The sequence below is a fragment of the Canis lupus genome, chromosome 4 (assembly GCF_048164855.1).
Source record: "Canis lupus baileyi chromosome 4, mCanLup2.hap1, whole genome shotgun sequence".
In the NCBI taxonomy this organism is placed as follows: domain Eukaryota; kingdom Metazoa; phylum Chordata; class Mammalia; order Carnivora; family Canidae; genus Canis; species Canis lupus.
The window spans coordinates 19,229,055-19,245,435 of record NC_132841.1 but is presented as its reverse complement, the minus strand read 5'-3'; the positions used below and the strand labels follow the sequence as shown (position 1 = coordinate 19,245,435).

Here is a 16,381-nt window from a genome sequence, read left to right as displayed (position 1 = left end):
TTTTGGATTGTTGTGTTTTTATTATATTTGTCTCCATAAATTTTCTTTAAAGATTTCATTTATTTATTCACAAGAGACACACAGAGAGAGGCAGAGACATAGGCAGAGGAAGAAGTAGGCTCCCTGCGGGGAGCCCAATGCAGGACTCAATCCCAGGACCCCGGTATCATGCCCTGAGCCAAAGGCAGATGCTCAACCACTGAGTCACCCAGGCATCCCAATTTTTTTTTTATTTGTGTTTTAATTTCTTCATTGCCCCATTCGGTTTTTATTATCATGTTCTTTAGTCTTTTCATGTTTGTGTTTTTCCATTTTTCTTCTTTTGTTTGATTTCTAGTTTCGTACATTTGTGGTCAGAGAAGATGCATGGTATTATTTCAATTTTCTTAAATTTATTGAGGCTTTTTCTGTAGCTAACATGTGGTCTATTCTGGATAATGTTCCATGTGCATTTTAGTAGAATGTGTATTCTGTTGTTTTTGGATTGTTTTACGTTCTTTTCCCTTTTTGCTGTTCAGCTTGGATAATTTCTATTATCCTGTCTTCCAGGTTACTCATACATTCTTCTGCATCTGCTAATCTACTGTTGATTCCCTTTAGTATATTTTTATTTTGGTTATTATGTTCTTCAACTTTGATTGATTCTCTTGTATATTTCCTATCTTCTTATGAAGTTCTCACTAAGTTCCTCCATTCTTCTATCCAGCCCAGTGATCATCTTTATAAATAGGCTATTGCTTATCTGTTTCATTTAGTTCTTTTTCTGAGGTTTTGTCTTGTTCTTTTTTTTTAAGCATATTTTTCTGGTTACCCATTTTGTTTGACTTTCAATGTTTCAAGTAGAAGCAGGCTGGGGTATCCTATGTTCTGCCCACTGAGGGTACCCTGGCAGGACACCTGCAGCTGGAGTGTGTACAAATCAGGGTGTCTTGGGGCTCTGCATACAGAGGGCACCTTGGAAGGATAACTGAAGCTGAAGTAGGTGTAGACAGGTGTGTTTCAAAACTCTCCGCATGAAGGGTGCCCTGGAGGGGTGGCTGGAGCCAGGGTGGGGTCTATGCCAGGGGTTCCTGTGGTGCTTCATGTGTGTGGGGGTACCCTGACAGGACAGCTAGAGCTAAAATGTGCTGAGTGGTATGGTTCCTAGCTCTCACACAAAATATGACCTGGCAGGATACCTGAGTGTCCTAGAGTGCTCATTGTGGGGGGTGCCAGCATGGTGGTTGGATCTGAAGCAGACATTAGCTAGGAGGTTCCAAAGCTCTGTGTATCAGGTGTGCCTCACATGTCATCTAAAGCTGAAATGGTATGGGCCTGGAGTGTTGTGCACCTGTGTCACCTTGATATTAAGGCTGGAACTGTTGTGAACACTAACAAGGGGTGTCCCTGCATGCAGTGCTCTGTGGTCATCTTGTTGGTACACCTGGGACTGGTATGAACTACAGGCCCAGGGTTTGCTGAGGCAGAAGGCTGGTTAGGTTGCTCCAGCTCTGTTCTCATTTACATTATTAAGGTGGAAGGGGAGTGTAAACCAAGTGTATCAACCCAGAGAGCATTCCAGCAACTCCCCTCACTGGTGGGGTTGTAGGGCTGGTTCTTTTTATAAGTTAGTAGCTACTTATTTATTTATTTGCTTGTTTGTTTGTTTTTAAGTAAGCTCGATGCCCAATATGGGGCTTGGACTCAGGACTCTGAGATCAAGAGTGCCATGCTCTATTGACTGAGCCAGCCAGGAACTCCAAATAGTTGCTCTCTCAAACTGCAACTTTTTTTCTGTGTCCCAGCATGACTGGACTCGTGTGGGCTAGAGGACCCAGGGCTCGCTGAAACAGAAAGCCAGCTATAATATCCAGACCCTGCTCCAATCTGTGATTTGAAGGCAAAAGGGTGAGTGTAAACCGTGTTGCTCTTCAGTCCCTCTGACCCAGAGAAGTTTCCAACTGCTCCTTGGCCATTTGGCACAGTTCGAGGGCTGGCTTTTTAAATAAACTTAGTTGCTCTTTTAAACCATGGCTTTTTTTCCTGTGTCCAAGGACGGACAAATCTGTTTCTGGTCCCTCAGGATTATCCCTCCCCAATGCAGTTACAGTTTTGGGGGAGGGGCAGTTTCCTTTGTTACTATGTCTCTGTCTCTCTTGCAGTTCTTTTTTGCTCTTCTATCTTTTATTGTGCATAAGCTGTTTAATCAGCCCTCAGTTCTTATTCAGGAGCAATTGCTCTATAAATAGGTGTAATTTGGTGTGTTCTATGAAGAAGGTGAGTTCAAGGTCTTCCTACATCACCATCTTGAACTAGAACCTCTGAGACATCTCTTTATAGGAGTTTCTGGAACTAAAGATTGAGTCAATAGTATGTATTTCAACGACATACAATAAGTAAATCATCCTGTCAAATCTAATTATTTTCAGTTGACAAAAGTTCATGTCTTTCTGAAGGTTTATTTTCTCTAAAATCAGATTCTTTGTAAACAAATAACAAAATAAAGATAGGGATAAAATTTTTAAGGTTATCTGAATGATATGAAAATTAATTAGTTTATAGGAATTGAGAAAGGAAACAGACATCTCTTAGTGTTGTAACTGTTGCTATATTGTGACAAGAACAATTTTAGTATTCTATTAAATACCATAATTGTGAAGACTGTTTTGTGTTTTAGTAAGTTTTGACCTATTTAGAGTGGTCCTTAAACTATGGTGGAAGAGATGCTCCTGGGCCACTTATCTACAAGGCACCAATTTTGGATGTTGTATGTGTGACAGCCCCTACCCTCAATAAAAGGAACTAAAGGATATTACAAAAAGACTTTCTCGGTCAATTTATAATACAGCAGAAAGACACATAGATCTAATCATGATATGATGTGATATGTTTTCTTGGGCTATGAGTTGAATGCTATGGAAAAATGCATAAAGTGACAAATCATGCTTAGAATCTTTGAAGAAGTCTTCGGAGTGAAATGTTTGTTTTAATGATATCTTTGTATAGCACCTGAAGAAAAAAATGAGAACTCTTAAAGAATAAACTGTATTTATGATCTAAATAAATAGAATTTGGGGCAGATAATAGTAAATGGAACAGATATTCTGGCAGATAAATCTTTTCCAGTGCTTTTTCATCATAAGGGCTAGATTCAGATACTGTCAGGTCCTCCTAACTTTTTGAGGATGTCCACCCACCTCACTAGTATTGCTTTTATTCAGAGGCTCTTGAAGAGACAATAGTAACTCTTACATATGTTTTGATGCTTAATTAATTGATATTATATCAGGTTGTAGAAAATGCAGTTGATATCTAAATGGTCCACCTACACAGCTTCAATATTAGCAAATTACAAAAAAGAATTATGTTCTCATATTTTTTATTTTCTTATTTTTGTACTTCTGAGGTCATCATTGAATCAAACTTGAAATTTCCCGGGGACCAGAGAAAAAGAGAGCTTAATTAAGAAAAAAGAAGAGCAAAAAAAAAAAAAAAAAAGAGAGAGAGAGAGAGAGAGAAATACAATTGTAGAATAAAATGTACTGTTTTGATTTAAAAGCCCACATACACTGAAGACCAGGATAGGATGAAGACAAAAATATCTTCCTTTTCTCATTTATCTCAATTTATTCTCAACGTTGTTCATCTCCTACTGTTAGATTCAGCAGGCTATTATTGTTGTTTGACCTTGGAAGCAAAGGATACATTTTGTGCTTTAGTGCAATATTTATTTAGTTGACCAACATTTAGATAGTACTTACTCAGTGCTAGTTACTATTTTGAGAGCTTTCCATGTTATTTAATTATAAAATTATAGTACATGGATTTTCCAGAACTTCTGGATATAAAATATTTTCCTTAAAATTTGGGGAATGTCTGATTGGCCTAACAAAAGACTGGAAAAGTCTAACCTATGCAGACATCTTTCTTTTAAATCCCACAAATTCTATGTGCTTGCCATTCTACAGAATTACATAATTTGGGAGTCCCAAATGGTTATCAGCTGACCTTTTTAAATGATTTTGTTTGATGTCTGAGAGGATATATGTGAGTGCTATGATATATGTAGTTATGATATGCTTGGGCAGAGTTGTGTATATATTTTTGTGCGAAGGTTCATCTATATTTTTGAAGCAAAGAGAATGTGGACTTTTTTGTATATCTCTTTGCTACTCTCTTCAAGATATATATATTGATATCTAATAGAGATTTTATTCTTAATTAGATCAGAAAATTAGCACTAAAGTCTTCATTATCACTTGAACCTAGTTTCTTATCTCCAAAAAATGATGTTCAGGGAAAGAAGTCACTTAACATATGCTCAGCAGTGAGTCGAAACTCCTCTTTCTTCTCTCATTCTGTTTTGGTATTTTACTGGTATCACTGGAAATAAGGCATAATGTGGGGACTCTAGTATATCTGGAACCTCCACCCAAACTTAGCCTTAGTTCTAAACCTCAGGAATGACCTACTTTATCTCCCTAAGATGTCCTTAAGCTGTATAACAAGCTAATGCTATACAACCTGGAGAACATAGGGGACTAGGATTGACATTTTGGTACTTTAGTCAAAGATTTTACTTCACTACTATAATAATTCTATCCCCATGGATCATTTAGAGAATTCCTATGTGCCTATTGGTTATCTAACTAAGGATATATTATTAAAATTTTTACAATTCACAGAGGGCTATGTAGTGAATGCAGAGAATAATTAAAGGTTTGCTTTTCCTAAGCCCTATTCATCACCTAAAGCTTTTGATCCAGGTCATTTTAACATTATTTCAATGTAACTTTCTTTTTTTTTTTTAATCTTTATTTATTTATGATAGTCACACAGAGTGAGAGAGAGAGGCAGAGACTTAGGCAGAGGGAGAAGCAGGCTCCATGCACTGGGAGCCCGATGTGGGATTTGATCTCGGGTCTCCAGGATCGCGCCCTGGGCCAAAGGCAGGTGCTAAACCGCTGCGCCACCCAGGGATCCCCTCAATGTAACTTTCAAGGAAGTATCTGATTATTGTGTATGAGAGGGGGTGGGTGCAGTTCATGGATTCATGGGAGATGATTTAGTACAATAGTTAGTAATTCACATTTGGAACACCTGATGACACTTGAAATATATTAGGCCGAGGGAGACATTTTTTCCCCCAGAAAACCCTTTCTAAAGTGACATTTTTCGAAGCCTTCAAGGTAGAATAAATCCTCAATATGGTAAGAACCAAGAAATGTAAATAAATATTAGAGGTATTTGCTGAATAAACCTCTAGCTCTTTCCACATGTGGTGCCTTTTTTTCCCCTGAAACTATTAATTTAGGATAATAGTGAATATAAAAAATGCTCCCAATTTAGCTCCCTTATTACTAAGCTTTTCTGTCTCTCCTCCACTCCCCTCCCCAATTAATTGTTTTGAGTTAATTGATACAGGAATTGGACAAAAGAAGATATGATAAGGAGGAAAGAGAAAGCCCTAGACCTGTCCTCTTGCCTTAAGCAGGAGGAAGTTCCAAATCCATGGGAAGGGGAAAGTACAAGCAAAGCTGACTCTTTCTCACCTGAAGGACTGTGGGAAGAAAAGAGACAGAGGGAAAACAAATAGGTTAGGGCACAAAGTTCTTTTCCTTCTTCTTGTGGGCCTGGAACACCAACTGGTGCAGTGGCTTCAGAAATATCCAGATATATATCGAAGAGCTAGGAATACTGGGCTGTTGGCACATATCCCTGGGGACATCAGAAGAAGGTTATAACACAGGGTGAAGATAAGTTTACTGCTACTCTCAACATTGAGTTTTGGCTTTCTAGTGTAGAAAGTCTTGACCTGAGGAATGGGGAGGAGCAGAACAATGGATCATCCTGGCAAATAGCTTTGGGAGAAAGTGGTCTAATAAAGGCATCGATAACAAATGAAGTAACTAAGAATCTCTGACCACAGTGAGTAAATGCCATTTGGATACTTGAATTTTCATTAAGAAATGTAGACTTTTATCTTGTACTCAAGTATCAATATAGGCACATGAAACAATTTTACTTTTTAATTTGATCAGCCAGGTTTTTTGGGTGGTCATTTTCTCTGAAGGAGCATTTTTAGGGTTGCTTTTGTTATTTGCTGCCACAGGCTACAGTTTATTCTATCACACGCTCATTAACTCAGTGGTACTTCAGTGGAATAAAGAAAAGAATGTCTTTGAAGTACTCAAGTTACAAAAAGGAATTGAATTACCAAGAAATCAGCATGAATTTGTATAATACCATATTATAGTAGAAATCTCCCAAGTTGCCTTTCATCATGCCAAAACTCATTTTATTGCTAATAGGATTTTAGAGGCCCATCATGGGATGGATGGTCAGATTGAAGCAACTGGCCATAGCAATATCATGAAGGAAGTCTAACAATAGACAATAGGTAGAAGAAATTCTACTATGTTTGCAGGGAATTTCATAAAGAATGGATTTCAGAAAGCCATCTATTGGGATTGGGATTCACTATCAGGACTCCAGTTCTTGGAAATTCTTAAAGAAAAGATTCTTATTGTTGTAGGATCAAGTGTGGCATGAGACAATAAGGAACTAAGACATAGGAGCAAAGACCCAGTTACTGGAATAAAGCAAAAGTCCCTTTTTTAGAACTATGGTAAAGTCAGGATGGGACCAAGATGAAAGGTCAGATAGTCAGCACATTTGACTATCCACACTTGTCCCAAGTAGGGAAAGACTGGTACTAGAATTAAGTGAGATGTATAGGTGAGATCTAGTTTTTCAAAGTAAAAGGGAACTGGGGCAGGAAGTCAGGAAGTTAGTACATTTCCTTGTAGACTATCCCTTTCTTCTTTCAGATGAATATTACATTATTTTCCCTGGGTTCAATACATGTTTTCTTTGATTTGTCTAAAGATTAATTTTATAAAAGATGAATTTTTGCTTGGCAAAATATGTTTGGAATATCTGGCAAAGTAAAATACATGTGCCCTTTGATCCAGGCAGTTTACTGTTTGTAATTGGAAAACCAAAATTGGATGTGCAAACATATGCACTTTATAGACGTATACTGATTTGTGCATAAAGCATGTTTTCTGGAAGGACAATCATGAAACTATTAAAAATGATTATTTTTTGGAAGAGAGAGAGCTATGGGAGTTGAAAAGGTAACTTTCACTTTACTAACTTTGACCATGTTCAACTTTAAAAAAATGTCAACAGGCAGTTATTGAGCAAAGGGATTATAGAATTAGTTTTTTATTCTTCATAAACTCTGTCTCTTTCCATATATATGTACAAAGGCTTAATAAATGTTATTTTCCTCTTGGTTCAGAAAACATTTTTTCATTTTCATAAAGATTAACTTTGTATAAGAAGATGAATCTTCTCTTTGAAGAATATGAGTTTGTTTTCATAAATCAAGTATATGGAAAAATTGTACCAAGCTGTTGCTGTAAGTAATATACCCTGAATTACCAGGCTCACTTCATTTTGGTATATTTTATACCTGAAAATACACAACTATGCAGTTGTGTTTATTAAACTGTCAATTGGCTTGGGGCCTGGGTTTTATATGTCTCTATAATCTATAAATAAGAAAAAGCATAGATTTAAAATATATATATAAAATGCTTTCCATTTAATTTGATGTTTTATATAAATTTTATCTGTATTTATAGTCATGATCTTAAATATTCCATAAAAACAGAGAAGAAAATGAAGACTAAGGCAGCTGCATTCATATTTTTGGTAAATGTTCACATAGAATGAAAATAGCTGTTTTTGCCCTGAGTCTCAGGCACTAAGTTGATATCAGTAATTTAGGGCCATTATCAGACTAAAATGTCCCTCACTACTACTGGTCTGCTGAACCCAGCGGGTCTTCTCAACTCTGCATTCTCAGAGGCTGAACTCTGTTCCAAGGGGGTAATTTTGGCTTGGTCATAGACACATAATGTGCGTATTACCGTACATGACCACTCTGTCTGGGGATAATGGCACAGCTGGTCTGCCAATTGGAATTAGAAGAATGACGTCAGATTTATTTTGCTGCCAAGCAATCCTGGGAGGCCAAAACTTGCTTTGGCTGAGGAGATGATAGAACAGTAATAGAGATTTTGCAATTATATAGCACTTGTTTATAAAAAACTTACAGTGCTTTTGCAAGCATTAATTAAGCCTAGCAACATTCCTTTTAGGCTAGTAAGTGTTATTTCATGGTGTGCATTTTAGAGATTTTTTTTTTTTACAGTAATATCCAGAGTTGGATGATTAGACTATGCTTAAATGGCAGAGCTGAGTATAAAAACAAATAGTTTGGATTCCTTTATCTGGCTCTGATCACCAAATACTATTTTCGAGATGGCAAGAGTGCATGTCCCTACATTGAGGTGATGTAACATTTTAATGTTCTGAGAGTAGGGATTCTTAGTTTATTTTCTTAGCTCTTGATTCTACTCTCATGAATGGGATCATTTTAATTGTTTTTCTATGTACACTTCTCATTCCCTGTTCTGTCAATATGGTCAATACCTCATTCATTAATGATAGGTAAAGACAAAATGTCATATAACCATGACTCCATGGAAGTAGAAGGCATTGTTCACACATGCTACTGCAATGTCCTTTTGAGGTCCCCTTCCAGGTAAAGAGGGAAGATGGTACTTCTCCTTGTCTTACTCTTAGAATGATTTACTCTTTGAATGTTAGTATATATGGTACCAAAAAGAGTTCTGATTTATCATTTTTACTAATATCACAATGATTTTCTTTTAATAAAAACTCTAAAAAATTTTTCTAATTATAGTTAACAGATTATATTAGTCTTAGGTGTATAACATTAGTGATCCAACAATTATGTATATTATGAAAGCTCATCAAGATAAGTGTGGTTACCATCTTTCACCATACAAAGTTATTATAATATTGACTATATTCCCTGTACTATACTTTTCATTCCTGTGATTTATTTATTTTATAACCAGAAGTTTGTACCATATAACAGTGTTTTTTTATTGGATCACATTGAGTTAGAAACTAAATATATTTTTAGTTAAGCCTTCTTTTATTTCTTTTAAAAGTTTATTTATTTAGTTTAATTAATTAATTAATTAATTTCAGAGAGAGAGACAGAGAGGTAGTTAGAGTCGGGGGAGGGGTAGAGGAAGAGAATCTTCAAGCAGACTCCCTGCTGAGACAGAGCCTGATGCAGACCTGATCTCACAATCCATAAGATCATTACTTAAGCTGAAACCAAGAGTCAGATGCTTAACGGACTAAGACAGCCAGGCACCCCACTTAAGGCTTCTTTTAAATTATACTTGTTTTTTCTAGTTTATAGGTTACTTTTCTTTGTACATATAATTAGTAGATTTGAGGTTTTTAATTTATTTTAAATTCTAGTCATTAGATAGATCTGTGTTATATGCAAATAATTTATAAACTAGTTGCATATAATTATTAATTAACATGAATTGAATGAGTTTGTGTGTGTTAAAGTGAGACTATTAATGCAGCCCATTCTGATCCTAAAAGAAAATAAACATTGAATACTGAAAATTTGTCTAAACATTTAGATAAAGTCCTTAAATGTATTAAGTATAACACACAATAAGAGAATTTTATATAACTGCTATTTTATAATCACAATTATAGAGCAGAAGGAGATTATTAGTTTTAAGATATTTTCTTTTTATGGCTATTTGGAATTGCAGGTTGAATGAAGAGATGAGATATGTGTTGTATAATAGGCCAGAAATGATAAGGGAGGTGTCCAAAGATAAGGAATATCTCATCATTCATCATTCTACTGTATCTCTAGTCAGAGTTATCCTAATATAGTCTCATTCTGAGGCTTCTAAAAAATTCCTCAAAGAGTTAAAGAAAGCACTTCCTAAACAGATCAAAGTCCTTTTGTTTTTTTAAAGGTTTTATTTATTCATGAGACAGAGAGAGAGAGAGGCAGAGACATAGGTAGAGAGAGAAGCAGGCTCCACACAGGAAACCCGATGTGGGACTCCATCCCAGGACTCCAGGATCATGCCCTGAGCCGAAGGCAGAGGCTCAACCACTTGAGCCACCCAGGTACTCTAACAGATCAAAGTCTTGAGTGTCTAATGTAGACTTAGAAAATCCCATGATATTCATTAGGAAAAATTAATATATTTTTCAGAGAATCCCCTTTGAGTTAATAAAAATTTTCTGTTAGGATAAAAGTTCAAGCATTCAACTTTTTATGATTCTTAAAATTTTATACTGTGATGGTATTCTGTCTTATAAACATTGTAATTAAACATTAAACATTATCTACCCCCCTATTTCAGCATCCACTAAAATATGGGTTTACATTGGCTTTTAAATTTGTTATATTTTTGAATTAAATTTGAACTTAAAATATAGTGGTCATAATATTGAATTTTAAAATCACATGCATACATATCCCTTGTTTTTATACTCTAGCTTATTATACTAGTGTACCTGAAAATCTGTAAGAGCATATTTTTATTATTTCATATTTACAGATATGTCAACTAAATATATCAGGGCATCCCAAGGTCAGGCTTATCTCTGGTCCTAAGAAAAATAGTTTAAAAGTAACTTTTCTACAATTCTACCCTCTCAGAGAGATAACTTAGGAAACTGAATTTCTATAACATCTCTAGGATATTCCACATAGGGAAATACATGAATAGTAATGGACAGACCAATATACACAGAACAGAATAAATAAAGCTAATTTCTTTTTTTCTGTATATAATGCATTTCTGATAACCCAGTTTGGGTTAGGCACTCAACAATGGGAAAATCATCTGAGAGGATGGCAGTTGACATTCAAACCCTTTGGTTGGAAGGAATATTTGTTAGAAGTGAAGGACTGGAAGATAAGACAATGTCTGCTTTAAATATCTATCACTTTTTTATATATGTGTGTCTCTCATGAATAAATAAAACTTTTTAAAAAAGATTTTATTTATTTATTCATGAGAGACACACAGAGAGAGAGAGGCAGAGACACACACAGAGGGAGAAGCAGTCTCCATGCAGGGAGCCTGATGCAGGACTCGATCCTGGGACTCCAGGATCACACCCGGAGCCGAAGGCAGGAGCTAAACCACCAAACTACCCAGGGATCCCAATATCTTATCACTTAATGAACCTGTATGAATGTTGTCTCAGGCACTGTGCAGGATACTTAATATCCATTCTCTCTAAAAGGAAAAAAAGAAACAAATATTAAAGCTGATTAAGGAATATTTGATATGCCCATTTCTGTAAGTTATCTGTGTAGGTAGCAAAGTTTCAATGAATTTTCAGAGACAGGGATCTTTGAGTCACTTATTTAGTCCGCTACAATTATGATCTACTAAAGAATATGACTTATATATGTAAAATGGTATTTCTATTTTATCTTGGGAAATTTGGTTTTTAATACCCACTTAGGTTGTTCCGTGATGTCTGAAGGATCCACTGCCACCTTTGTGTGTGTGTATATGTGTGTATGTATGTACACATGCACAAATATATGCACAAGCACCTGTGAATGGGACTTGGGTCTGTGCTTCCTAGTTCTGAATCTTTGTTAATTCTACGAGTTCTTATGCATTTTAACTATTTTACTTCCACTATAGATTCCACTAACTTTAAAATACACCCTGCGCAAATACACTCTTATAAATCTAGTGTTCCTTCCTTCTCAGAGGTGCATCTGAGAAGAACTAAATAATAATGAATTGTGAAATCTCTTCCTGTCATAAAATGCTATACTTTCTTATTTTATAAGTAAATGACTATGCCCAGAATATCACATATACAGAGAAATCACATAATTTTATGAATAAGCTTGAATCTTAGGGCCTTTTATTCTAGAGTTATATTAACATCTACTTATCTAAATATATAAAATAAATTATATAATACATTTTTTATCACTAGATGTAACAATCTGGCATATTCCATGATTACTCATACAAATCCTCCTCTTTAATAGATATATAATCACTAAATTAACAAGGCTAAGGTGGGAGACAGGCTAACACTGTTTAGACTCCTTTCCATTTTTTCTTTTTTTGAAAAAAGGAGTTAAACACATTCATTCCTGTGCAGTTGCTCTTACCAAGCCTACACAATTTCAGGACTTTTGTTAGTTCATTGTATTCAGCAGCTGTGACAAAGGAACATTATGTAGAGAGAAAAGATGTATGTGTTACTTCAAAATTAGTTGTGAAAGTGAGACAGGATTTTGGAGTGGGTAGGGTCAGATGGGTTTTATGTCATGATTTGTTACAAAAATAAAGCTTTCTCTAACTTGAATGTAGGAGTAGGCATTTTAAACTCTCTCATACCCCTAGTAAGAGATTTAGAAACTTATATGAAAATAAGTTGATAAGTTGTTAGATGAAAGAATTATGCTTCAAAATATGAAGATTAATACAATTTGGGAGATTAATGAAATCAGTAAAATTGAAACATGACTGAGGGGCTCAGTTGAATTGTATATTTTTTGAAAATACAGCAGCAAAACTAAAATTGTTTTTCCATGTCAAATGCAGTATGTAAAACTTTTACCACAATAGCTAACAGACCTACTCATCTACCTTTAGATACTGTCTCAGCATTCCCAGAGAGATCGTCTGCCGACATGCTGTTCATGCCACACCATTGTTGTATTTCTGTAGGCCTGTTGGCCTGGGCATTCTGCCTTTCTGAACTTTAGGGTCCATCCTACTACTTCTCACTCAACCTATAGCCTTGAGCCACATATAGTAGAGCAAGTAAGAAATAGTGGCAGAGCTGCTTTTACCACCATGTTGAAGTATTGCTTGGGGGCTGTTCTTACGGAGTCCCAGCGCTCGCCTCCTACCACTTCATGAAAAGCTGAATTCATACTCATTATTGCTTCTTTTGGAGGAAATGAGTCATGTCATCCCTGTCCTTTTGGTATTTATCCCCCAAATCCTAAGGCAATTTGGCTTTTACTCCTCCCTACAAAGATTTCTCTCTATATTTTCACTTTAGCAAGATTTGCTGTGCTGGGTTTACAGATTAAACAGTTTCTTTTTTTTCAGTATGTTTGGAGGAAGCTTATGTCACCTTACAATTCAGGGCCTTTTTGTAGAGTATTTTTTCCTTGGTTTTATTCAATGTGGAATATTTATTGAAAATATGGCCAAAAGCTGGTGAAAGCGAGAAAATGAAAACTCTTGTGATATATATATATATATATATATATATATATATATATATATATATATTACAAACTCTTCCTAGTAGTGTTGGTAATTAGAAGATAGTCATTTTTTTCTTCTTTTCTCTATGTGTACTATTGTTTTGTTTCTCTTTTTACTGATTTCCTTTCCAGGAAGAAATTGACTTTCTAAAAATTCAAATTCGATAAAACTTTAATGAAACATATGGTATAATAGTCATTACACCATACGAGAGAATATAATATTATAATAGTAACATTGAAAAAATAGACATTATTTCAAAAGTAATGGAAATATTCAATGGCTGACCAAAAAAATAAAACAAAACAAAAACCCCCAAACCAAAACTAAAACCAAACAGACAAGCAAAAAGTAACAAAATAAAACAACTTCCCAAACCAGAAAAATAGTGTTGTTTAGCCTGGAAAGTTAAAAGTTTAAAAAGGATGTGATTGAAATGCTAAATGATTAAAACGCAAAGGAAGAGTTAAAGTGATCTTGTTCTCCAAATCTTAATACATGACTATAAGAACAATCCATAGTTATTATTTGAACCTTAAAAGAGACATACGTGAGTCAATCAAAAAGGAAACTTGTGGGATCCCTGGGTGGCGCAGCGGTTTAGCGCCTTTGTCCCAGGGCGCGATCCTGGAGACCCGGAATCGAATCCCACGTCGGGCTCCCGGTGCATGGAGCCTGCTTCTCCCTCTGCCTGTGTCTCTGCCCCTCTCTCTCTCTCTCTGTGTGACTATCATAAATAAATAAAAATTTAAAAAAATTCTTAAAAAAAAGGAAAACTTGCTTTCATTCTTTTGCAATGCCTATGAAGTCTGTTTTGCCAATATATAATAGAATAGGAACTTAAATAACTGGGTCAAAGGGATTTTGAATGAATAACTATTAATATTTTTTGATTATAAGGAAAATTGATATATCTGTGAGATTATGAGCGATCTTTGAGATTTAAACCAATGTTTTGGTATGGGAGGTTAAAATGGTCATCCTAATATTCTAAGACATGTGTGTCCGTTGGTATCACTGCATATACCTGATAAGTTTGTTGTGATGCAAAAAAAAAAAAAGTTTATTTTTTTTGTGAAACGGGAATTATACACAGCTGAAAAGTATATATGCATTATATCAGAGATAGAAGGAAAACCCTGAAATTCATTAGTTCCATCATTCTTTTATTCCTTTCTATCTGTGGTAACCTTACAAAATACAGGCCTTCAGAGTCACCCATACTCAGTAATAATCTTATTAATATACTGCTTTATTCTTGTACCTCTAGACTTATCCTCTCTTTTCTATCTCCAAATCCTTCCCATTGTTCCTTAGAACCATATAGCCTTGAAAACTAACTCAGCCTCCTTGAAAAACACCCTTCCTCATCTTTTTCCATTATCTTAGAGGTGTTAGTGGGCATTCAATCACTTTGCTCTTTACTACTACCTCCACAGAATGTGCCTTTTCTGTCATGTGAAAACCTCTTTTTCTGAAGTTTGTAAGTTTTGGTCATCCTGTCCCCTATCCTAAGCTAACTAGTTCCTCAGCAATTATTACAGATTAGAAGACTAGAATGATTTGATCTTAGTTTAAGGTTACTTTCCATCTGGCCTACCACCAAACTGTCAAGGAAAAAATGCACAGGATACTTGTATACTGAGGATAAAACTTAGTGAATGCAGGTCCTAGGGCCTCCCTTGTCCTCTTGATGAATGCTCAAAGTGTAGTGGTCTATGAAACTAGGAGGGACTGAATAAGCCATCAGATCCAGGGTGGCTCGAAACTTCAGTCTCTTTGCTTTTTCATGTGAAGGGCTGGGAGGGTGGCTACATCAGCATTCCAGTGTCCACTATATTATTTTATGAGGAAATTCATGATAAACTGTATTAATATACTTTTCTGTCTTGTTTCTCATTCATTCTGGTGCTAATGTGCAACAGAATTCTCCATGGGCTACCAACGCCTATTCGTTGCAGTCATTTACCAACTTCATTATCACTTTTATGTATTTTTCAATGATTATGGAATTGACTTAGTAGACTTTTTCGTTCAAAATTCAGCCATCCATTGGGTGTGATGTTTATCAAGGTGTTTATATGGATTGCCACATTTACCATTAGTCTGGGAGTTCTTTTACTTACTCAAACCTAGTAACTTTTGCCCTACTCTTCCTTAGCAGCCTTCTCACACTGGGCAGTTGGTATCTTATAGTGGAAAGATATATGCTTCAGAGTTAAATAAGTTAGAGTTTATATCCCTGCTCCTCACTAGCTGTGCCACTTTGGGCAAGTCATGTAGCTTTACTCATCTTTGTTTTCTTCATCTATAAAAATAGATAATTAAATGAGGAGATATGTAAAATAGCAAGCACAGAATTGGTTGCCTACAAATTCTGAAAAATGTACATTTCAACTTCCCTTCATATGACTCTATGTTGGATCTTATATTTGCATAGAATTTCCAGTCTCTGAAATCTTAAACTACAGTAACTCAATTTCTAATGAAAGCTTCTTGTCTTTCAAATTTACCTGTTATATTTACTCTCCAAATTCATTCAGAAATTATTCTCTTGTTTCTTTTATTTTTTCCAAAGTCTACTATTAATTTTCTCTTCTACTTACCCTTTTTTTCTGTATTGGGTTTATTAGTTCCTGTGAGTAAATGCTCCTGTAGGAATGCAGGTCTCTCCACTCCTTTGCTTCACTGTAGTTCTGCACCACTGACTCAGTGATGTTTCAATTTTGAATAAATCCAAAAATTTACCTTCTTTATTCCTCTGTGTTGATACTTCTACAAATTAGTGTTTTATAGACTTAGCTAGAGCATATTGACTGGTATGTATCCAGGCCATATGTGTCCTTGATAGGCCTATTTTTTTCATGCCTTGAAAGCCTTCACTAACCACTTTAATCTCTAATCTTCATCTCTCTAATTTACATGGAGTTGATGATCTTCCCTAAAATATTAGAGGTAGTTATTACGTATTATGAATTCCTTCAACTCCTTCTATATTTTACACACATTTTATACCTATAAAAACACTATATCCTTTTTATCTCCCTGGAAACAGGATCTCTTCTTTTTTACAAGGTTATATATATATTTCCATTGAAGATCAGTTTCTATTATTTTTCTAGGTACCTAGTTGTATATAACCTACCAAATGCTGGGTTTCCTCCTTGATTTCATGGATATCTTAGCAAGCTTAAAACTAAGCA

General features: G+C 35.4%; 1 protein-coding gene across 9 annotated transcripts in view; it reads left to right on the top strand.

The window, feature by feature from the left end:
- CTNNA3 (catenin alpha 3) overlaps positions 1–16,381 on the top strand; it is a 1,664,912-nt gene that overhangs the window by 497,668 nt on the left and 1,150,863 nt on the right. The window contains exon 1 of one of the 9 annotated variants that reach the window (XM_072823262.1): positions 1,790–1,887. The exons of the other annotated variants lie outside the window; for them this stretch is intronic. The gene's annotated coding sequence lies outside the window, so the exon portion shown is untranslated. Of the gene's footprint in view, positions 1–1,789; positions 1,888–16,381 lie in introns of those variants that run through there. 9 annotated transcript variants of the gene reach the window in all.